Consider the following 24,731-nt stretch of genomic DNA (forward strand, 5'->3'; position numbering starts at 1 on the left):
CAGGCCAGGAAGAGCATGCATAGGCTCAAATAACTTTGATAACCTGCTGCTTTTGTGGCTGAACAAAGCCTATTGGTAGTGTTGTTGTACATACAGGATTTAGTCCAAAGGTCTCAAGGTCTCTTCCAATAAAGGTTCCACTGAAGTTTGACTTTTTACACTATTACAATACTTATTGGCAACTAGTTTTTATGTCTTCCGCTCCATAAAACGCATGTTAATGCTCAGTAGTACACATATGGTACTTTAATGTATTTACATTAAAAAAATCCCCTTACATTACTTTTACTTTTATACTTTAAGTAGTTTTGAAACCAGTAGTTTTACACTTTTACTTTAGTTGATATTTCAAGTATTTTTAAACCCTAGTATCTATACTTCTACTTGAGTAATGAATGGGAATACTTTTGACAGCTCTGGACATAATCACGTACTGGCTGCAGGACTTTGTGCTGACACACTACTCCTTTTGCTGCAACAGACCCACTGGCACCAGTGAAACGCTGCTCCAGGTCAAAATGGGTGAGGTAAAGGACATGGGGGGAAGGAGGAAGCTGGAGAAAACGAAAGAGAGAACACAGCACTACAACTGTAACACTTTACATATATATTCTATAAAAAAGAAGAGAAGAGAACAGGTTTTGCCCGTTGTGAGAGAAGCAAGCTTTAAGGCTCCATAGAGTCCGGCTGTGTGACCCAGGTCAACAGGATGATGAGCCAGAGCCAGGGGATCACGGCCGCATACATTACATCCCATCACAGCAACACGATCATTCACAGATATGAGAGCACTTAAACCAATTAGCATCCCGACAAGGCGAGCAGTCCAAGTGTTATCAACCTTCTATTTACCTGAAGCCACCAGAGAGTTAGACAGCCGGTTCTTATCGGTTCAGCATCATGATAATTGGCTCAGGGTCAAGTTTCTCATCTCATTGAAAATAAATCATTATTTAATTGTGAAAAGCCTGGAAGAGGTTTCTATGAAACCAGTGACATGCCATTACACTGTGCACGGTTCATTTCTCCAGCAGTCAATGGGGCACAGAGAGACAGTTAAATCTACTCAATGTGAACATGACCCCCTCGGTCCCAGGCTATGTATTTAAATGATATTCTACAAGCAAACAACATCTCCATGTTGACTTTGATGGAAGGTGTGCCGGCATGGGATTGGCTCAGATCAATTAATTAATCAATCAGACTCGGCTCTTCAGGACTGCTTCAGCACAACGGAGTGGTGCGTGTTCCAGGATGATGACATCAACACGTACACAGACGCGGTCATCTGCTACATTAGCAAATGCATCGATGACGTCGTACCCAGGATTACAGTAAAAACATTTCCCAACCAGAAGCCCTGGATAAATGGTGACATCCAGGCTAAACTCAAAGCACGGACTGCTGCCTTCATCTCGGGGGATCTGGAGGAATACAAGAAATCCAGGTACGCGCCCCACCATCTACAGGGACAAAGTGGAGTCCCTTTACAAGGTCTCCAACACTAGGAACATGTGGGCCGACTGAGAACCATCACAGACTACAAAGCCAAGACCAGCAGTGCTGATGTGGTGTCTGCATCTCTCCCAGAGGATCTGAACACTTTTTATGCACGCTTTGAGAGTAACTCTCCAGCTGCGGAGATCAAGAGGCCCAGGAGGACCGCTGCCCCCCAGTCATATCCAGGGCAGATTTGTGGAAATCCCTCAACCGGATCAACACTTGCAAGGCACCTGGACCTGATGGGATCCCCGGCCGAGCTCTCAAGGTGTGTGCAGATCAGCTGGCAGATTTGTTCACAGACATCCTCAACCTGTCACTGCTCCAGTCTGAGGTCCCCGCATGCTTCAAGAAGACCATCATTGTCCCTGTTCCCAAAGAAACAAAAATCCTCTGCCTAAACGACTACCGCCCAGTAGCACTCACTTCCATCATCATGAAGTGCTTCGAGCGGCTAGTCCAACCATTCATCTACCTCCTCCCTCCCTGACTCTCTGGACCCTCTTCAGTTTGCCTACAGGTCAAATAGGTCAACTGCAGATGCCATCTCCCTCACCCTCCACACTGCCCTCTCCCACCTGGACCAGAGGGACATATATGTGAGAATGCTGTTCGTCGACTACAGTTCAGCATTCAACACCATCGTGCCCCTGAAGCTCGTCACCAAGCTCAGAGACCTTGGGCTCAACATCGCCCTCCGTGATTGGATCCTGAACTTCCTGACGGGCAGACCACAGGCGGTGCGGATCGGCAGCACCACATCCTCCACCCTGACTCTCAACACCGGGGCTGCGTTCTCAGTCCTCTTCTGTACTCCCTGTACTCTACTCCAACACCATCGTTAAGTTTGCTGATGACACCACTGTCATAGGCCTGATCACCGGCAACGATGAGAAGGCCTACAGAGAGGAGGTCAGAGCCCTGACATCTTGGTGCCAGGACAACAACCTCCATCTCAACGTCAGCAAAACGAAGGAGCTGATCGTGGACTACAGGAAGAGACAAGGAGAAGAACACGCCCCCCCCTCCATCAACTGGGCCACGGTGGAGCGAGTCAGCAGCTTCAAGTTCCTCGGGGTCCACATCACTGATGACCTGACCTGGACCCATTACACAGACTCCATCAGAAAGACGGCCAGACAGCGGCTCTTCTTCCTCCGCAGGCTGCGGAAGCTCCACATGGACTCCAGGATTCTCTGCAACTTCTACAGATGCACCATAGAGAGCATCCTGACTGGCTGCATCACCGCCTGGTATGGCAGCTGCACCGCACTGAACCGTAAGGCTTTACAGAGGGTGGTGAAGTCTGCCCAGCACATCACCAGGACAGCGCTACCATCAATAGAGGACCCCTACACCCAGCGGTGCAGTAAGAAGAGCAGCCGGATTATTAAAGACCCCTTTCACCCCAGCCATAAACATTTTTGCCTGCTGCCATCTGGCCGACGGTACCGCAGCATCAGGGCCCGCACCATCAGGCTCAGAGACAGTTTCATCCCCCAGGCCATAAGACTCTTAAACTCCTCTGAACTGCAATAACTCCATCAAACTAGCACCGTGACATATTTGCATATTTGCACCTCTTATTTTATTGTATAGTGTGTAATTACTTGAGCATTGTTAGAAGAGAGCCTGAGACTCAAGCATTTCACTGCCAGCGACTGCTTAATGTTATTGTTGTGCATTTGACAAATAAAAATCTTGAATCTTGAATCTTGAATCTTAATCTTGATCCTTGGCGATTATCTGTATCATTACATTGCTTAACTTTTAATAAGCACCATGGAGCAGTCAAGCCCAGACTCCTGCTTTGCAAAAATTACTTGTTGGGTTAAATATATTAAATAGTGTGATAAGCTGCGATGTTTTGTGACAATGCGGTGTGATCTATCATCCTGGAGATCACAGGGCTTTTGCTTAATTCACAAGGAGGCTGACTCTGCCTCAGGAAGCACTTTAATTCATCTGTCATTTTCCAAAGTGTATGAAAAGTTATTTCTCTCTAAAATAATGCGAGCTACCAACAAAATAACTGCTATGAATAATTCAGATTCAGGAAACTGAATCTGACATTCTGCCTGTGTTAGTGGTGAGCAGAATATTTCATAGTATTTGTATCTGAACTCAATACAGTGACAAAGTGGCCAATCAGCCTTGGTGGGGGTATGAGATCTGCAAGTGCATTGCTTGTTTATTTTCTATGATCTAACCTGTAAGGAAGGATTTTTACGGATGCTGCTAACGTTTCCTCTTATATGATCACCACATTGCTGCCGTTACGTCCGTTGTTGAGGGGCCCTTTTGTATAGACCAATGTGCAAATGCATGGAATGAAAGGCCTACTCAGGTTTATTTTCTGGGCAAGCAGCAATCTGAAGAGGCCGTTCAATACCAAAGTGGCCTCTCAGTCAGGACTGTGCATCTCTTTGCTTAGCCTGTGTGCAATCGATGCTCCTCCTTGTTACCCTCGATCGGTCATCTGAAAGAGCACAATTCACACCTCCCAAATAAAGTTAAACTGAGCTCTCCTCTTCAATGAATAAGCGAGAGATGGGATGCGGTGGAGAGAAGGGGGGGGGGGGGATGAAGGATGAGCAAAGAATGTGAGGAAAGGACAGAAACCAGGTGGAGGAGGGAGATAGAGCCAGCTGTCTGCAGGCTTTTCACTGATGGACCTTACATTGCTCAACAAATACATTATTGAACACACAAACAAGACAATGAGGGTGTGTCGAGGCAATCGACATAAATAAATAAAATTCTTATTGTAAAAAGTACCAGACACTTTAGAGGAAACGTGTGGAGGTGACTCGGAGACTTGGAAAAATTGCATCATTACGGTATCATGATTCAGATCGGAAGCAACACCAACACCTGAGATGATACGATCAGGAAATCTGTAAATATCTTTTACAATCAAATAATTTTTTCAGTCCCGTGTTGAGCAAAATACCAAATATCTGCAGGTTTCAGGTTCTTTTGTGTTTGTGTATGAAAATAAACTGTTGTTGAGACAAAACAAGACATTTGAATATGTTATCTTGACCTTTGCATCTTTATGTTCACAATTTCAGTGTAAAGTTATTACTACTTTCTTGCATTTCGTGGACAAGATGATTCAGGGAATGGAGAGATTAATTTGCTGCATCCCTGGTACCCTATATGACTAAAAGTGTAGATCTGCTTTTATAGTGTTAATATTTCCTGTAAAATCACACGTGTGTCAGTCAAGGTCACATGACAACTACCATGTAACATTATGTCACAGTTATGAAATAATTCACAGCCAATTTACTCTTCAAAGATTCAAAGGCAAACTTTGCAGCTTGACGCTTTAAAGCTTTGAAGCTGTGAAGCTGTAAATCTGAGTGGAGTTGAGGAACAGATCAAAGCCAAATATCTCCTATATAAGGAGCCACGTCTTGAAGGAGCCACCGTCAGGACAAGCGCGAGTCAACAAGAGCCACACGAGATACATCTCACCTGTGACTTCCAATCACCGCCACTGACGACACCGACAGAAGAAAGCAGATACGCAAGAATTCGCTCTTCAAACCCTTAATATAACGTGGTCCAACTGCAGCACCTGTTTATCAACATGCAGAGGATCATCATCTCAACAGACATGACCCAGGAACATGAGTGCACCAGCAGCAGTACTCTGCAGGACCCAAGCCAAACCCTCCTGGTTTGGAAGAGGGAGATGCAGACGCTGGAGGCCCTGCAGGAGCTAGATGATATAAACCTCATCCTGAATGAGCTGATGGATGAAAGCTTGACCCCGACGGAACTGATGGATAAGAATCCCCGTCAGAGGGAGCTTGTGAATGAATACTCTGCCCTGAAGGACCCAGAGGCTCAAGACATCTTCCTCCTGAGGGAGCTGATTGCCCAATTCACTGCCATGGAGGAACTGGTGGATGAAAACCCCCATCTTGATAACTCCGCCCTGAGGGAGCTGAAAGCTGCAATCCCTCAGCTGAAGGAGCAGATGGATGAGAACCTCCATCTGAGGACGCAAGTGGAAAAAAACTTCGCCCTGATGGAGCTGGATGGTGAATACTCCACCCTGAAGGAGCAGACCGCCACCAACAACCTCACCTGGGAAACGAAGGGAAAGATGGTGGAGCAGATGGAGTCTCCTGCCTCACCTCGGACGCTGGAGGTCCTGGAGGAGCTAGATGATATAAACCTCACCCTGAATGAGCTGATAGATGAAAGCTTCACCCCGACGGAGCTGATGGATAAGACCCCCCGTCAGAGGGAGCTTGTGAATGAATACTCTGCCCTGAAGGACCCAAAGGCTCAAGACATCTTCCTCCTGAGGGAGCTGATTGCCCAATTCCCTGCCATGAAGGAGCTGGTGGATGAAAACCCCGATCTTGATAACTCCCCTCTGAGGGAGCTGAAAGCTGCAATCCCCCCATCTGACGATGCAAGTGGAAGAAAACTTCCAGGAGAAGAAGGAGAAAAGGGAGAAGGATGAGAAGAAGAAGCAGGACAAGAAGGAGAAAAATGAAAGGAAGAAGATGGAGAAGATGGAGAAGATGGAGAGGAAAGAAATGAAGAAGATAGAGAAGGAAAAGAAAGAGATCAAAAAGAAGGAGAAAAAGGAAACAAAGAAGATGGAGGAGATGGAGATGAAAAAAAGGAAGAAGATAGAGAAGGAAAATAATGAGCAAGAAGGACGACGACGGGGAAATGGTATAGCTTTTGCTGCTGCCTCTGACCTGTCAATCAACACATCCCTTACCCCCCCATCCCTTACCCCCCCCCCGCCCTTGTGGGGGGGGTAAGTGCCTAGTGCCGCACCAAATAATAATATAGTTCACATAAATGTGGTTTCACAAACAGACTCATGGACCTTGGTGGTGGTGTGCGCATTAAGGTTTGTTAACTCTTCACAATTTTCTTCTATGACTTCTGTAAAGATTCATAATCATCTTTATATATCGTTTGTGTTTGATTTAGCAAGACAACAGACAACCGGCCACACAGAATAAATCCAGTGTTTGCTTTGTCTTTCTTTTTGACTTATATTTTTCTCTAACAGAGAACATTAAAGACTTTTTGTGACGTTTGTGCATGGCATTCTTGGGCGTCTGCACTTCTTTACTTTGCCAAAGACCAGTCGTGCAAAAAATAGCTTAGGATGCCTCCCATGATGCCCTCTTTGCAATTTCTCTCTGTCATCGGCCCTCAGCTTTGAGTGCACGCATAATAGAGGCAGAAAGCGAGAGATAGGTGTCATAACTGGTCATAAAAAATTATCATCACTACGCCCTTTTGGTTGCACTTTTTCAGTCATTTGATATATGAAATATGGTGCAGCCTGCGAAGCCTCAGAGCTAAAAACAGCCGCGGTATCATCTCGATGCAGAATGGACTGGATTCGGCAATTTGCCACACGATGGGTAATAATCTCAAATCTCTCAATCAATTGTGCATGGTGTTATGCAAGCCTATGCGACAAAGCAGAGAATCCTCCATGAATATGATGTCTCTGATGGAGCAAAGTTGCTGCATACTTTTAAAGGGAACATCCAATCCAATACAGATGGCATGTGAGGTGCACAGTAGGAAGGCATCTGATGTTGTTTATTTTATTTTTTATTGCAGAGACATCCTGCAGTGCGAGGGATGTGTGGGGAGCCGGCACATCGTGTTCTCAGAGTCTTGACATCGATGCAGCACACTTCCGCATCACAATCGAAATTGGGATTTTTCGCAAATGAGAATTATAGGATTACATATCATCCATACCGACTCATTCCTATTGACAGTCAGTGGTATGCAGGATTGGCTTCTTTCCCCAGAATGCAAAGGGAGGAAGGAAGAAAAGCCCGGTAGATTGATTGCCAATCCATCTCTGGGACAACACACGGTGTCAACTACATTTACACACCTATGTAGAGTCTTTGATTCATCAGCCCTCCGTCTTTCTAACTACTCGCAGAAACGGAAAATTGAGACATTGATTTACTTTGCATTGCTCTTCACGAATTGCATTATGCATCATCCCCCTGCACAGCACAATGTACGGGAAATTCATACATCTTTGTGTTTTGTCCCTGAAAATTAAGGGGGTCAGGGGAGCAACAAAATGATGCAATTCAAAACCGGGGAAAGACAAACAGTGATGAGGAAAACTGATATGTGGACAAATCAAGAATATATCTCAGTTCCTGCTGCAAAGCAAAAATGGAATATGGCTTCATGTGGAGTTCAACTTTGGTGAACTTTGAACCCGTGAAAGGGAAAAACAGAGAGTGAGCTTCTCAGAGGAGGAAGATTGATCTAAAACTGAAACAAAGCGAATGGATTAGATCAGGTCAGGCCAGGAATAAGCAATAAATGCCACATTCCTCTTTATCAGGAGTCATAATTAATCACAACGAGTGAGCTGCAAGGAAGTGTCCAAGGCCTCCCTTCATCACAGAGGAGAGACAACACAGCTGATGTCCCCAGTCCTCTGACCGGTGAATACACATGGAGGACAATCTAACTGGCTCATACTTAACAACACAATATGTATATATTCAGCATAAATATACAAACACACATAACAGTGTCCGTTGTTCCATTAAGAGTCTCCAATGAACGTAACCCCGATCTACTGGCACTTTTCAGTGACAAGTCCATGTGGGTAGCCTATCAAACTCAGCACAATTTAAGATTAAGATTAAGATGCTTTATTAGTCCCAAACACATGCACAGACATGCAAAGGCACACTCATGCAGGTAGGGAAATTTAATCTCTGCTTTTGACCCATCTGGTGCAGGACACACCGAGCGCCATGTACGGCGCTTGGGGAGCAGATGTTGGGGGAGTAAAGTGCCTTGCTCAGGGGCACTAGACAGGGTAGGGAGGCTCTTGGATCTTTGGACAGATCAATCCAGGTTCGTCTTTTGTTGTCTCTCCGTGGAGTCGAACCAGAGACGAACCAGAGAACTTCTCTGCCCATAGTCCAAGTTTCTGCCACTAGACCACCGCCTCCAACAGTCTCTGTAGCTAAACTATCAGTAAACATAAAACTATCCTGAAGACACAAAACCAAGTCACAACATTAATACATTACTAAAATAACTAATGCAGATACATTTAACTAAGGCTGTTATCCGTCCAATGAGCCTTTGCACTCATATTGTCCAACCAGAGCTCACCAGCCACTTGTGATCTGAGATTTACTTCCATCTTCAATGGTAGTGTATCTTCAATTGTATTAAATCATATTTACATGATTAGAGTCAGAGACAATGTTATTGGCTGTTGTGCAATAGTAGGAGTAGAATTGACGTTGGCTTATTATTAATAATCATGAAATATGATTATTAAATTAACAATTATTTATTAAAAATAATCAAAAATGATAAAGCTATTAATTAAGAACAGTAACACATTTAATTAGAAATGATACGGTTATCCATTAATAATAGTTAAAATAATTAATGAAAACAATAAAATTATCAATTAAGAATAATACAAATCTGTAATCATTGCTTATTGTCGCGGGGCACCACCCTGGTTACAGGGACCAACAATTCAATCTTTAAATATCAGTCTCATAATGATAAATGTCAAATCAATAATCTCAATATTTAATATTAATAATTATTTAATTAACAGTGAAGGCTTCTAAGTTCGAGCACAGGCAATCATAATCCAGCTGCAATCACATACATATGCACAAATAATCACAGACTACAGATACTTTAATTACAAAAGCATTTATTAAAAAGGGGAAATAAAGTTAGTGTTATTTAATGTTTCATCATTTTAACAAACTCCGATATTTCAAAGATAAACACAGCAGCAGCACTTATCACAATTCAGAAAGTACATGTAAAACCGGCGGTCTACCTATGTATGTCTGTCATGGTATGCGTGTGTGTCTGTGTCAAAGTGTCTCTCTGTGTGTGTGTGTCTATGTGTGTGCATGTGAAATACAGTTAGTGTTATTTAATGATTCATCATTTTAACAAACTCCCATATTTCAAAGATAACAACAGCAGCCGCTTATCACAATTTAGAAAACACATGTATTCATCTATGTGTATCTGTGTGTGTGTATCTGTCTGTGTCTATCAATGTGTCTCTGTGTCTGTGTGTGTGTGTGTGTGAGAGAGCGAGAGAGAGAGAGAGAGAGAGAGAGAAAAAGAAGGGGGGCGTGGCGATGACGAAGTCACGTCACATCTAAGATGGCGGCCGATCATGATTCGTGGAACCAAGGCCTAAAAACTCTCAAAATGGCGAATTGACTACAAAACAAGGTGGCGGAGCCGTTATGAATTTAGAGCCAGAATGGGAGGAGAGTGAGAGAGGAGGCGTGGCAATAATAGACTCAAAATGGTGGTTTAACTTGCGTTCTTCAAAATGGAGTCTATGTTAATGACACCATGTGGCCGAAGCTCACACTGGTGGTCGTCACATGAATTACACAAAGGGATTTTCAGACAAAGAGAATTCTTTGTCTCTGCTTTGGCGTTCGGCCGCATGGCTTCCAGATGTGTCCAGCCTCTCTGAATATAGATTTAACTATGTTACATGAACTGTATTCTAAATACAGATCGGATGTGTGTATAGGTCGGTTTAGAAGGAGAGAGAGAGAGAATACAAGGAGAGAGCAAAGCTCTTAAAAGCACCGTCAGAGACAAGTTACATTTACTTTACCACTCAGCACCCAAGTGGCGTTGTGTGCTGAGGTTTGACCGGTAAAGTATCTTTAAAGTTGTTCAAACGGTCACAATGAGCTGGAGACGCTGCTCACGGCGCTTAAAAACTATGGCACAAGGCCGTAACCGGAAACCGGAAGTGGTGAATAGCCGCTAAAACACTGGAGACTCTGCGGTCTCATACAAAACAAATACATTCAAGTATTAAAACAATACGCTACGTATTAGATTAACATCTGCCCAGACAATAAAGCCTCTTACTGTGACCTTCACGGTGTTGCATGCGCGTGTCGCGCGGATATTTCGGAAGTCCAGTGAATAATCGTGGCCGCTCAAGCTCTGTTGCGCTGGTTCCTCTGTCGCAGCGGCGTCGGCTGGGCCGAATAGGAGCAGATTCGTCTTGCTCCTCAACGGGATGAACATCGTCCTTCTTCTTCAGGGATGTGGAGGTCGTGCTCCTCAGCGGAATGAATCTCGCGCTTCTGCAGGGGACGGCTGTGGAAGCCGTTTGTAGATTGTTGGGAAAAGAAAGTAAAGTCCATGGGGAAAGTGAAACAGTCTGAGATTGTTCCGCGTGCAATTTCCTGTTTGGTCTTTTCAAGTTAAAACAGCAAAAGTCCTTTTGAAAATAAAAACGTCGACTGAGATAAAAGACAATGAAAGAAATGAAAGAAAATAACTCTGGTTGCCCCCTTTAGCAACTAAATCATCTGGAGAGACCCGGAGGGGTCTGTTGACGACTTCAGAGCAGGGAAAAATGGCTGATAAACTAGAAGTTAAGGTTACCCCCTTTAGCAACTAAAACAGCTGGGAGGCCCCGAAGGGGCCTCGTGATGTCTTCAGAGCAGGGTAAAAATGGCTGATAAACTAGAAGTTAAGGTTACCCCCTTTAGCAACTAAAACAGCTGGGAGGCCCCGAAGGGGCCTCGTGATGTCTTCAGAGCAGGGTAAAAATGGCAGCGATTATTGATGTCTCAGTGGTTTTATTCTACCTGAGAGGTTCTGCCTCCTTGAGGTGCTGGTCATGGGATGATGCTGGCTTTTAGCCAATTGAGTGTCAGAGGTCAAAGGAGAGTGGGAGGGGCCAGGAGCAGAGCAGGGGTTTCTGGGGAGACCCCAGGGATTAAGTTAACACCAGAAGATACAATCTCCGTGCTGGATCTTAGAGGGAGACTTTAGCTGGCTTCATCTTGGCTCAAAGGCCACGCTTTTACGACCCATTGTGTGTGGATCCTACCACATGGTTAGTTCTGTAGGGACTCTTGCCCAACATGGCCAATTTGATGTACTAGGTTGGCCTACGTACGTGTGTGTGTGTGTGTGTGTGTGTGTGTGTGTGTAGCAAAGAGCTGCTCACCATGCAATATTCACCAAGTGCTGGGGCCTGTCTATTTAACAGAAGCTACACTAGATCAAATGATTAAATCTTTAAATGGACCAGACCTTTTAAACGTCACTGTTAGGACGACCACACTTACGGCTGGACCGTACAGCAAAAGAAGACCAAGGCAGGATAGTTGCGTTTCACAGACGGGTCTCTCAGGCAACATGGCACACGTCCTCCAACTCATGCAGCAACCACACGGGAAAACACTCTCCCCACTGATAACAAAATGGCTCCTTATATAGGGTGCCTAGTTAAGGAGGGAGAAACCAATCCCAATGCTGACATGCTCTCCTTTTGAAAACACTTTTCTTTTATCATCATACCCACCATTCTCCTATATACACACCCCAACACACATTTATTTACAAACACCCCCTCATCCCCAATTCCAGCACTTTACAATAATCACATACACTAATCTTCCCACACCCACACTAATCACTACTTGGATGCCCCCGAAACTCTAAATATGGTGCTTGTTTCCTGGGGAGGCCTTTTGCCCAAACACCCTGGAGACAAAAGAGACTGGTGAGTACCATTACACACACAAACACACACTTTACCCTTCCCAATATACTTACACACACTATTGCACAACGTATGATATTACATCTCATCTTAGCGTTCAGTTACCACAAATGCACATTAACTCTCATGTCCCTCTTTTGCAGGTGGAACCATTTGGCCATCACAGAACCTACCAGCTCAGATTTAAAAAGGACAATAAATGTATCACCAATCGATAAAGATGAACTGTTTTTAAGTGTGCACATATGCCATGTACAAACTCTGCAAATCTAATAAAGTGCAACCGCTTACAAACGCATGTGCAATTATTAAAGTGCATGTACCCGGTCAAAGCGCATGGTGCAATATTCCCCAAACCTAATCTCAAGCTCCAGGGAACGAAGTCCTCTTCGTTACAGTCACTCTTCAGATTTGTCTGATTTCATAAAAATATATTAGTCCTTCACATTAACTGCAACAATCATCTTCTAGATCATTTGCAATAAACCAGGGAATATGAAATAAATTGTACTGAAAGCAAGCTTTGATCATTTTAAATGTATTTTTTTTGTTTCTCTTATTGAGGAACCCTCACTTTGATTCATGATCTTCCCTCAGGCTGAATACGAGCACTAATTTTCTCTCTGGATGTGGGCCACATAGATATATATAAAGGCTAGACGCCTCATCCGTGTTGCCGGTCTTCCAGTTTAACTTGCGGGCATGGCTTCGGGCGACATTCCAGATGTTGAGGCTGTTTTTTAAGAGCCGGTGGCAGATTTGTCATTTTCACAAAGCGCCTGTGTGAAACACTATAAGCTTCTAGCCTGATGACGATCTCACTACGCCACCGAGTCGCTGAAATAAACATCGCGCGTTAGATAAATGTCTCGTTCTTTGCTTTGTCAGCTGTATTTCAATCAGGAGAGACTTGATTTCCAATTAACAGATTTTATTTATTTACTTTTTACACGCACAGAAATGTGAATGTTAAACAATCTTTGTCATTTTAGACCCCTGTGAGATGTCATCAGGATTTAGAAGGGGGTGTAGCAGAACATCGAACAGGTATACCCCCCGGGGTCTAGACACTGGTGGTGGTTTAACGTCTAATGTAAGTTTGGAAGGCAAATCTTATGCTCGTAGTCCTATTGAACTTGCTAGTGTGGCATCCTCTGCCCTCAACCCTCACAAGGGTAAGGAAAAACTACAAAAACCTTGACAGGAAAAAAGTAGAAACCTCAGGAAGAGACGCATGCAAGGGATCCCTCTTCCAGGATGGACAGAAGTGCAATGAATGCCACTAGTAATCGTATATTGATAGGCAGTTTTGAATATTCTTTGTCCGTGATCAGCTGCCACCATGATTGGGCGCTGCAATGATCCTTGATCCGTTGGCCTAATCCGTTGAGGTCTGATGGCAGGCTGAGGAAGAGAGGAAAGGGACTTTTAAAGTTAGGCAGCTGCTAGATGACTGGCTGACAGAGCCCGCGCCCGACCTGATTGGATGATAAGGCACACCCCCGATCAGCTGATCACTAGGCAGGCTAAGTCCTCCATTGGGCGTTCCTATGTATAGGAACACCCCTGATCAGCTGATCGTCTGCAGGTTAAGTCTTCCTGAATGAACTTACGCTAGCTTCATATCACCAGATGTGCTTTAAGGTAACGCCCATGTCATCTGGTGATAGTCCGAACACAGAATAAACGCTATAAACGTTATACCAGGCTTTACAAATCTGACGCTCCTCTTCATAGGAGACACAGGGAGCATTGAAGAACACACACGCGTCACCAGCTCCACTCGAAATGCTTTTGTTTGTCGCTGGTGATCATTACAACGCGCACACACCAAACCAGTGCTACATGTAAACATCCCTCACATTAACAAGGCGGAGGCTCGAGGGGTGTTTTCATGAGTTAAGTTGGTGAACGCGCTTCTAATGGACGTGTGGAGCTTCACGTGTCCTCCTGTGGCTGATGGTTAAAGTCAGCGGACGGGATTTTAAAAGATGTTCTCGTTGTTGTCGATGATAAGGTTCTGCCATCGGAGAATGAAAACAACCCAACCGCTCATCACAGAACGGGTGTGTTGGTTTTTCGTAGCTTCTGTAATGCAAGTGTTGTTTATCTGTGTGAAATCAACAGATGATCTGTCCGAAGTGTGTCAAATGCGTTGTCAACATGACATGTGGGACGAGGCTAAATATAAATCTGAAAAAATTCCACCACGGGAATCGATCTGCTGTGGTCCACATAAAAATAAACGTAGTGACAATGGTGCTGTCCACTGTACCACTGATCAGAGTGATAAATAGATTCACCTGTATGCTTTTATCACTGTGAAGCCTGTGCACAACTTAACAGGCGTTATTGTTTCAGGGAACACGCCCAGGTTAACTTGTGACAGTCAAAATGTAACCGTAAACTCAGAGTTATCGGTCACACGTCACACATTTGGACACCGCTGCGCCCGTGTGCTTAGCACACGCACGACATCATGAAAAACGGCTGTATCCTGCACTCATACAAAGCAGAAGCCACAAAAGAGTTTGCGTGCTTATTATAAGTCTGCGTTTCATGTGCTCGTTGATATCATGGTTGGTATGAAGCAAGTATACAAACACGAGTAACTGGCTCAACGCTGCAAACAGCCACTGGACACCAGCATTGAGAGGCAGAAGTAGTAGGGCTGGATCATTACACTCCTGTGACCAATCCTGCATGAGACTGCGGTTAGGCCCGCCTTTCTCATTAGCATAAGGACACTGCAAATGAAAAGGAAATGTATCAGGGAATAAATAAATGTGCAAATATATTTAAGACATTTATTTTGACATTTCTCTTAGTATTAACATATTTATTTATTTATTTCTGTATTTATTTATTTATTTCCATTTTTATTTATTCATTTATTTATTTATTTCTGTATTTATTTATACATTTATTTATTTATTTATTTTTACTTATGTCATGTATGGTCCTCCATACTTTTTAGGATACATCACCTGGACAAATTCGAAATCAACAAGGAATTATTCTAACAACAGGAGCTGTATATTGTGATTATAGCCAAAGCCCCTTACAGTTAGTGTCCAGTGATGGTGCTCGCAGACAGCTCAAATCAGGACATCATAATCCAGGGGATCTATCTGCATTCATGCAATATAGAACAGAGAAAATCAAACCGGTTATCTCAGGAGCAATTTGCTCTAATATTAAGATGCAGAATAAATAAATCATATGACCAAGACAAAAAAGGCCTACAAGTGAAGGAGCATGATTAAAAAGATCCTCCCTCATATGCAGTGTAGTCACATTTATCACTTACCTTCCTCAGTCCTTTATTTTTACCTCTCCAAATGTCCGTCATTTGGAAGGAGTCAAGTAGATATCCCCTGCCTCTGCTTGCCTCTGAGAAATTACTCAGCGCAATCGTTAGGTGGAATCAAATGGAATCAAATTTGAACCCACTTCTTAATAAAAAATCCAAATGCTGAAAACTTTGCTTACTTCACTTTCCACAAGTGCATCTGGACGAAGGTGTTCCTGGAGGTTCCGTGTAAACAGTTTGTAAGGGCCTGCTTTGCTCCACCACACCTCCGGCTTTTTCCCAGCCCAAATGTTGTGTACCACTATGTAGAAAAAAGTTGACATATTACTTGCAATAAATATTAGCAAAATAACTTAAGTCATAATTAGCTATTACCTGTTTCCAAAATGTCTGAAGGGACACACACTGTTGCAGATGGGGGTGACGGTGAGGCGGCTGGAGATGAGGTAGAGGCGACTGGACATGAGGGTGACAGGGCTGGAGATGATGGGGCTGGAGATGAGGGTGAGGCCACTGGAGATGAGGCGGCTGGAGATGAGGGGGACGGGGCTGGAACTGAGGGTGCTGGAGCTGAGGTTGAGGCGACTTGAGATGAGGGTGAGAGGGACATTGTGGATTCGGTCATCCATTTGTGGGGGATGCGCGGCGTAGGCTCAATATATGGGCTTAATTGTCAATGTTGACTTTATGAATGACTTTACTTTTCGGCGTGACTAGATCCGCGTTTTTCCCCTCCAATTTCACGATCGTGAAGGGGCAGAGCATGGAGGTCTCCATTTCCCCCCCCTTTCTCTGCTCCAGGCGTATGTTTGCCCTCATCACCTTTTGGCCAACTTTAAAATGGTCGTCATGACCCATCTCCTCTCTCTTTCTCTTGATCTTTTCCCTTACTTTCTCCATGTTGGCTTGAGCCCTTCTGTAGTAGGCAGGGAGGCTCTTCATTCCAACAGGTTGGGTCTCCTGGGCAATAAGAGCCTCCACACCATCATTTGTCACCTCTGTCAAGAAACACATCAGAATGTTGAGTTACAGCAGCCATGAAGTGAAACATCCTAATTTCCAGTTTTTCCCAAAATACACACATTACATGTGTACTTTCCTACATACCAAATACTCCTCAGGAACCTCCGTAGGGTACCTGGCCTCACGTCCAAACATGAGGAAAAAGGGGGAGTATCTGGTGGTCAATTGCTTCTTTTGTCCTTAAAGCAAAAAGTGTTGCTTAGAGGTGGCCATCCCAGGTGTTTGGTTTTTCCCCCACCAATTTGGTCAAGGTCCTGTTAGGTCATACACACAACATTGAGACATTAAGATTGCAATGTGAAAAAAGTCATAAACTGACATATACCATACCTCTGAATAGTTCCATTCATTTTTTCCACCAAGCCGTTGGTCTGGGGGTGGTAGGGAGAGCAGAGACTTCTCTTAATGCCAAGCTTCTCACAGACATTATAGTTGAGCTGAAAGAAAAGTGGAAACATTGATATTGAGCCCATAACATTTATGATACAGTGCCGCAGCTAGCTATTTTGGTGCCCTAAGCATAACTCCTTTATGATGCCCCCCCCCCTCCCCTTGACTAAAAAAGGTTTGTTTCTAACAGTTTTACATTTTATTAAAACGATAAAGGAAAATCTAATTGGTAAACCCAGTACACAGAACAGCCAAAACATACATACACACAAGTATTGAGATGTGCAAAATCTTCGTAGAAATTAAATAGTCATCCATAAATACAAACTTAAAAGCAGAAGTATACAAGTGAGCAATTTTCTTCAATAAAGCATAGATTTAGAAGCAAACAATTCACACCACCATAACTTTTTTTGAGCGATTAAATATATCTCTTGTTCTGCCTGTTTTGTGATATACATGCCTAAAAGGTGCCTAATATTTCTATACTGAAATAATATCGGTATTATAATTGTAAGCTATTTTATTTAATGACGTTATTGTTGAGGGTTGAGTTGTATTTCCTGTTCTAAGCGGGTTGTTGGTAGTGACTCTTATTTTGAAAGGGGTTTTAAAGTAAATGCGATCTGTGATGATATGAGTTAAGTTGTAAAATGAGGGGAGAATAAACGGGTGTGCTGTCCCGAACGCATGACCTGCTCTAGTGTCCCCAAAACGAGCGGTGGCCATTTTTGGTCGGTGTCAGTTTTCCAACCAGATCCATCCCAACAAGCTCAAGTGGCTCATTTACCTGAGGAAAGAGAACATGTTATGGAAATGTGTTGTTTTTCCGGGATAAGATGTCATTTCAGGGCAGTCACCTGAATTGGAACGTAAGCCTTCTTTATTTTGAGGACATTCCTTCTGGCCTGGCAGGGAGGACACTCCAATACCTAAACAAATGTGAGGAATCATTAAATGAAAAAAGAATCAAATTGAATATGAAATAGAATGTGTAATTTACTACACCATGCACAGAGGTTACTGACAAAATTAATTCAAGCTCACCCATTTCCATATGTTCTCTTCCATCCCAGGCCAATAGTATCGCAAGAAAATGGCATCCTGTGTTTTCTCCATCCCGCAATGGCCTCCATGCTCGCTCGCATGGAAGGCCACAAACACATTGTTTGCCTCCTCTAGTGACGTAACTACTTTGGCGAGATACTCGTCCTGCTTCCTTCTACGGCATACATAGTAAAGCTGCCCATCTGAGGGCCATAATGATATTAGTAACTCCACATCAGTGCCTTATTGTTTGGCCACTACTTACCCTTGAAGATGTAATTTTCACATCTCCTCTTTATGGTATACCGCTCTTTGGAGGATAAACCTAAAGGATAGGCATTATGCCTCAGGAAGTCTTCAATTTCCCTGACTATTTTACGGTCCATTCTAACTATCTAACTATGTGTCCCTGACTAAACTGTTACTAATCTGAATATTACCCTGTGCTAATTTATGCCTACTGCTACTCATCACGGATATGGTGAGGACCCAAAAGCAGCACAGGCAGACTAGCTGGTAGACAGGTCCAGTGGGGGGCATGGCGAGCCGGCTTGTGCTGGTTGCAGGTGGGACAGGCATTGATGAAACCCTGAATGTCCTCATCCAGTGACGTCCACCAGAACCGGCGCTGCATGACGTCCTTGGTCCGTTGGATCCCTGGATGACAGGTAAGTTGAGTGCTGTGGGCCCATTGTAGGACCTTGGACCGGAGGTCCGGCGGGACGAACAGACGGTTGGGAGGGCAAGCACTGGGTCCAGCCTGGTCTTGGGCGGCGGCCCTGACCCTTTCCTCTATCTCCCATGTGAGTGTGGCCACCAGACGGTAAGAAGGCAGGATAGTGTCTGGGTTGGTCCTGTCCCCTTCCTCTTCCAAGAACCGACGGGACAGGGCGTCGGGCTTGACGTTGCGGGACCCCGGTCAATAGGAGAGGGAAAAGTTGAAGTGGGTCAGGAAGAGTGCCCATCGAGCCTGGCGGGAGTTCAGTCTTTTAGCAGAACGGAGGTACTCCAGGTTCTTATGGTCTGTCCATACCAGAAACGGCAATTTGGTCCCCTCGAGCCAGTGTCGCCACTCCTCCAAAGCCAACTTGGTGGCGAGGAGTTCTCGGTTCCCAATGCCGTAATTCCTCTCTGCAGGGGTCAAACGTCGGGAATAGAAGGCGCAGGGGTGCAACTTCTGGTCAGAGGCTGCTCTCTGGGACAAGATGGCCCCCAGTCCTAAGTCAGAAGCGTCCACCTCGACCACGAACTGCCGTTCAGGGTCCGGCATTCGGAGGATGGGGGCCGAGGTGAATCGTGTTTTCAAGGCCTGAAAAGAGTCATTGGCGGCCGTGGACCAGAGAAAAGGCACCTTGGAGGAGGTAAGAGCAGTGAGGGGGGCCGCCACCGAACTGTAGCCCCTGATGAACCTCCGGTAGAAGTTGGAGAAGCCCAGGAAACGTTGAAGCTGCTTGCGGGAATCAGGGGTGGGCCAAGTGGTGACGGCAGAAACCTTAGTTGAGTCCATCTCCACGGTCTCTCTCCCTACAACGTACCCCAGGAAGGAGACAGGCGAGGCGTGAAACACACACTTCTCGGCCTTGACGAACAGGGAGTTTTCCAGGAGGCGGTGGAGGATCTTCTGGACGTGATACACATGTTCCTCTCTGGAGCGGGAGAAGATCAGAATGTCATCAAGGTACACAAAGGCGAACCTGTTCAGCATGTCCCTGAGCACGTCATTCACCAGAGCCTGGAATACAGCAGGGGCATTGGTGAGGCCGAAGGGCATCACCAGGGACTCGTAGTGACCGGTGGGGGTATTGAACGCTGTCTTCCACTCGTCCCCCTCGCGGATCCGGACCAGGTGATAGGCGTTGCGCAGGTCAAGCTTGGTGAATATGGTGGCTCCCTCTAGGAGCTCGAAAGCTGAGGAGATGAGAGGCAGGGGATATCGGTTCTTGATTGTCATGTCATTTAATCCTTGATAATCAATGCAGGGGCGGAGTGTCTTGTCTTTCTTCTCAACGAAGAAAAAAACAGCTCCAGCCGAAGACGAGGAAGGGCGGATGATGCCCGCCGCTAGACCGTCATTGATGTAAGTCTCCATCGCCCCCCTCTCAGGAACGGACAGGGAATACAGGCGTCCTCTGGGCGGTGTGGCACCGGGCTGGAGGTTGATGGCGCAGTCATAGGGCCGATGTGGGGGAAGGGAGGTTGACTTGGCCTTACTGAAGACCTCCCTGAAGTCCAGATACGCAGCCGGGACTCCCAGTACATCAGTGGAAGAACTGGTCCCGGCAGAAGATCGTGGTGCGGCGGCAGACCTGGTGACAATATTGGGCTCTTAGACAACTAACACCTTCATAGACCTTTCTGGGTACCACCAAGATAAAGGATTTAATATAAAAAGCCACATGATGCTCTCATTAGTTTGTGACATTCCACAGGCAAATCACAACATCAGGCATCAAGTCCATTGGCAGGTTGTCATCCGCCCTTCTAGAAGTGGTTTTGGTTCTTGTTGCTACCGACTAAAATAAACAGTAAAGAAGTTTTGAATGTCTAAAATGTGCTGTAATAAACAACACGTTATATAACTTGCAGAAACAAAAAGCTAAAATGTGACATAATCACATATTTATATTTATACTTCAATCTTATACACCTTCAATTATTGTTGGTCACTGATACACATACCCTTTGAAGATGAGCTGGAAAGTTGAAAATGGTTGGCACAACACCATCTTTAAGCCGGACAGTCTGCCCCGTCCTGTCAAAGTCCTCTCTCCTGAAGTGCTCACTGCACAACATGGTCTCACAAAACGGTTCGTAAGATATCTTACTAAAGACGCAATGTAAAAATATCTGTACAAGATCTGACAAAATGCTCCAAACGACCAGTGCGCCTGCCCAGACCTCTGCCATGCTCTCACTCTGCGTTGCTCTGATAAAGCAACATGGCGGAGATTGCTGTATTCTTTTTTGGAAAACGCTATGTTTAAGTAATGTTTCTTAATAAAAATGTGTTTTGAAGATATTTATGGCGAGATATGTGTGTTTCAGTTTCAATATTTTCATTCAGTGAACTTCTACGGTGTTTGGTTTGTTAGTTATTCCGAAGAGTTTCTGTCGTATCTAAGAGGGTTGCTATGGGTGCTTTTGTCGCTCCTTGCCGTCAAACCGGAACACTTTGTAAATTGCCCCCGTTACATTACTATCTTTTCATATAGTGCAAGGCATCGGTAGAAGAAGGACACACAAGATGTGTATTTAATCAGGACAAAATGCCTTTTTATTTTCCACGCCCCGTAAATTCGTCGCTCTACAGCACATAACCACGTCCGTAACAAAAGCCGTGCGCCGGAAGTTAAGTCATTCTCCTTCGCCCACCCCCCCCCCCCCCCACACACACACACTGCCTCGCGCCGTATGTTGAGTCATTCTTCTCCTTCACCGACCGCACCCTACCTGTCCGTTGCTCCTAACTCCGACCTCAACCAAGTCCTTTATAGATAAAAAAAAAAGGCTCTTTTAAGAGCCAACATCTGTCCTTTGTCCTCTCTCTTTGTGTGAGACAGTGTGTCTCATTTGTTTGTATGTGTTTGTGTGTGGTTTTTCCCCTTCCACCACTGTGAACTAATGCATGGAATTTTCATGGATGCATTTTTAGATGGCATTGATTTCCTTGCAAAAAAGAAGTTGTTTGACAATGTCATGCATGTGAAAAGACTTGAGGAGGAGGTCAAAATCCTTGCTACCGAAGTAAGGCAGTATTGGGAGTACCTCAAGAAAAGGGAGCATGACTTGAGTGGTCTTTTCACGAGCATATCAATCAATCAATCAATCAAATTTTATTTGTATTATTATACATTCTGTTAAACAAATCTTATTTCCTGCAACATTAAAACCTTTTGTGGTTACTCTATATTCTCAATGCTCGAACATGAGTTGTCTGACTGAACTTGAGATATGTTCACAAGCCATCTGATTCTATTAGTCATCCGAAATAACTGGTTGATTATTAATCAATTTCTATGCTTTTATATGGTTTTGTTTTGAAGGCAGATTGTATATAAACAAATTGTTAACCATTTTAACACTTTATACCAATAAATAATTCTGGTAATAGTTCCTGAAGATTTGTGTGAAAAAGGTGATAAATCCGTTGGGCAGTGAATGCACCCTTTTCTGTCCGCGGAACAGCGCGGTAACAATAAAGTGTGAAAAAGCATTGGTAAACGTATATGTGTCTGTTTTTTATAACGATATTTATTTCAAAATTCTAACACATATGCTTTGCTTAAGCATATTTGGTTAAAAACAAACCGCTAATATGTTTTCCAAACCCTATTTTTAGAACCCTAATCTGAACCCGGAAGAAGGATACAAAGAACTACAAATCGGAATGGTGGTCCCGTACGTGTATGTGTGTTGTTCTCACCTTTTATAGTTCTGATGTATTTTTACTATTTTGTGAGATTGTGACATGGGACCTTGCATGCTTCTTTATGGTATATTGGTCTAAGAAAAACACCTGTTAGGTCAGATTTAGTTTTTCTTACTAATAAAACGGTAAAATCTCGTTTTTTCAAGGTTTTGGCCCTACTCAGTGGCGCCCCCCATAGTTTGGCATTGGGCTATGTTAGGGGAGTTCAAGACCTTTCCAAAACAGTTCATACCATGTCTGTTGCATATTTAGTTTCCATCCTGTAAGCCATCAAAGCTGACTCAGATGCAAGGTTCAAAGCTCACCCCTTAGGAGCAGGAGCCATCCACAATTTTCCCACTGACATAATGTTACTACAGAGGCCAAGACCTTTACAACGATGTCTTTGCTTTTGTTCTACAACAAAGTTTACATTTCATCTTTGTCATCTTGCTCCAAACTCTGGGGTGTACATTCTCAGACCCCATTGAGGTCCAAGCTGGATCAAATCGGTTTAAGTGGTATTTAATGGCCAGATATGGTCAAAATATGTGTATTTGCTTCATACACAATCATATGTTTCACTTTTGGACCAACTTAGACACCTTTGTTCATTAACAAACCAATTTCTCACACCCCAGTTTCAGACTGTTGCCCTCCTCACCTCTGGGAGGCGCTACAGGGTCCTCCGTTCCCGGACCAGCAGGTTCAGGAACAGGTTCTTCCTGTGGCTGTCACCCTGCTGAATCACCATGTTGCAGAGTTCATATGTATTTTTTTTATATTAACTTGATATGGCCAACCATCCCTCGGCTGACAGAGAGGTCATATATGGCCAAGATTAAAGTGTGTAATAGTTCAATTAGAAATATGAGGAAAAAGTCAATGTTGCACACATATTGTTGAAAATTACTGTAGCATGACCTCTATTAAATAGCTTGGTAGGCCTTTTCCATACAAGAACATGCTGTGCTGGAGATGGGAGTTGCGATACAATTGCCTTCTGTGAGGTGCAGATGTTTAACCCATTTTAAGTCACAAAACACAGTTTTTAAATAACATTTTATTTAAAAACAGTAAAATAGAACAAGAAACAGTAAATGTAACATTAACACAATATACAATAACATCTAAAATAACAAATAACACGTCAAACAAGCAGAAATATAAGCTGCATCCTCCTCTGTCCGGATTATTCCAGCTCTGTTTTAGGGACCCAGGAATCTTTCCACCTCAAATTGCTACAACAAAAACGGAAAGAGAAAATATGTTTAGTGTAAATGGATCTTTAATCACTATGGGCATATAAATGCACAGGAACATGTAAACAGAGAACCAATGGAGGTAAATATGGTATGGTATGGTATTGTAAATAGTCAAATAGTTATTGTAAATAGATTTAGATTGACTTGAATCCAACATCATAACAGAGCTACCTTCTATGGAGTAAAATAAAAATTCAGAACTTGTGATGGTGCATCACGATGTGGCATCAGATATGAAGCATTATACATACCATTTGGGGCATGGCAGCCACCTCACATTCACCTCCTTTACCCCCTGAAAACAATTAGTGGTCATAAAGAATACAAATTTAAATCATTAATGATGAAAAAATCATGTGTATATGAAGCAGTTAATGTGCATATTCCACTACAATATGAAAATTGACAGTAGAAGCCCTGAAAGGATCTTCCTGCAAAGGTCAGTCAGATGTCAAATATAAAGTACCATCTTATTAATCTGTGTAAACTGAATATTTTATGTATTTCACAAAACTAGTGGTGAGTAAGAATTCACCTGGATAATTGCACACAGGGCATTCTTATCTGCATGTATACTGTTGAAATCCAAATCAAACTATCTTTTAAGTCAGCATCCCCTACTGCATAAGATGTTTTCTAACCAGATTAACAAACACATATCATGTCTGATCCAGGAATGCACACATTAACACATTAATTTACACATTATGTTAACAATTTAAAAATTTTCCTCGAAACATAATTGTAAAACATTAATGGTAAAATATACATAATAGTGTACCATAAAATATTTTAATTCAGTGCAAATGTGCAATATTCAACTTACATCTCGAACTCTTTCCGTGCAGATTTTAGAATATGGGTAACTTCCCATTGAGTCGTGGTAATTGCAGTCTGAAAAATTAAAAGAGACAATTAATTTCCTAGTCAGAGGAATATAAATATAATTAGTTAGCCACAACTCTAAATGTCATATTTAGATCTAACTTGATAAAGAATTTGCTTAACTCTGTTAAAGATGTGAAATTAAATTCTGGAAAATGGAATAGTGTTTAAATCTTACTTTTTGGGCTGACTTTTTTTCCACCTTTACGGGTCCCTAGGGAGTTAGTGGAAGAAAATGTTTGAGATCCAACACATAAAAGAATGTTTCTGGAAATCTTTTCAAGGTTTCACTTATTAATACCTAAATTTATC

At 43.5% G+C, this 24,731-nt stretch overlaps 1 long non-coding RNA gene across 1 annotated transcript; it reads right to left on the reverse strand.

Annotated features, from left to right (window-relative positions):
* Positions 1–23,422: 23,422 nt before the first annotated feature.
* LOC133964564 (uncharacterized) lies at positions 23,423–24,423 on the reverse strand. The gene is made up of 3 exons (XR_009923801.1): positions 24,361–24,423; positions 23,786–23,829; positions 23,423–23,510 (listed from the first exon to the last, which is right to left on the reverse strand). It is a non-coding gene; the product is annotated as an uncharacterized LOC133964564 (long non-coding RNA).
* Between the last annotated feature and the right edge of the window lie 308 nt (positions 24,424–24,731).

This window comes from Platichthys flesus, chromosome 11 (genome assembly GCF_949316205.1).
Source record: "Platichthys flesus chromosome 11, fPlaFle2.1, whole genome shotgun sequence".
Lineage (NCBI taxonomy): Eukaryota > Metazoa > Chordata > Actinopteri > Pleuronectiformes > Pleuronectidae > Platichthys > Platichthys flesus.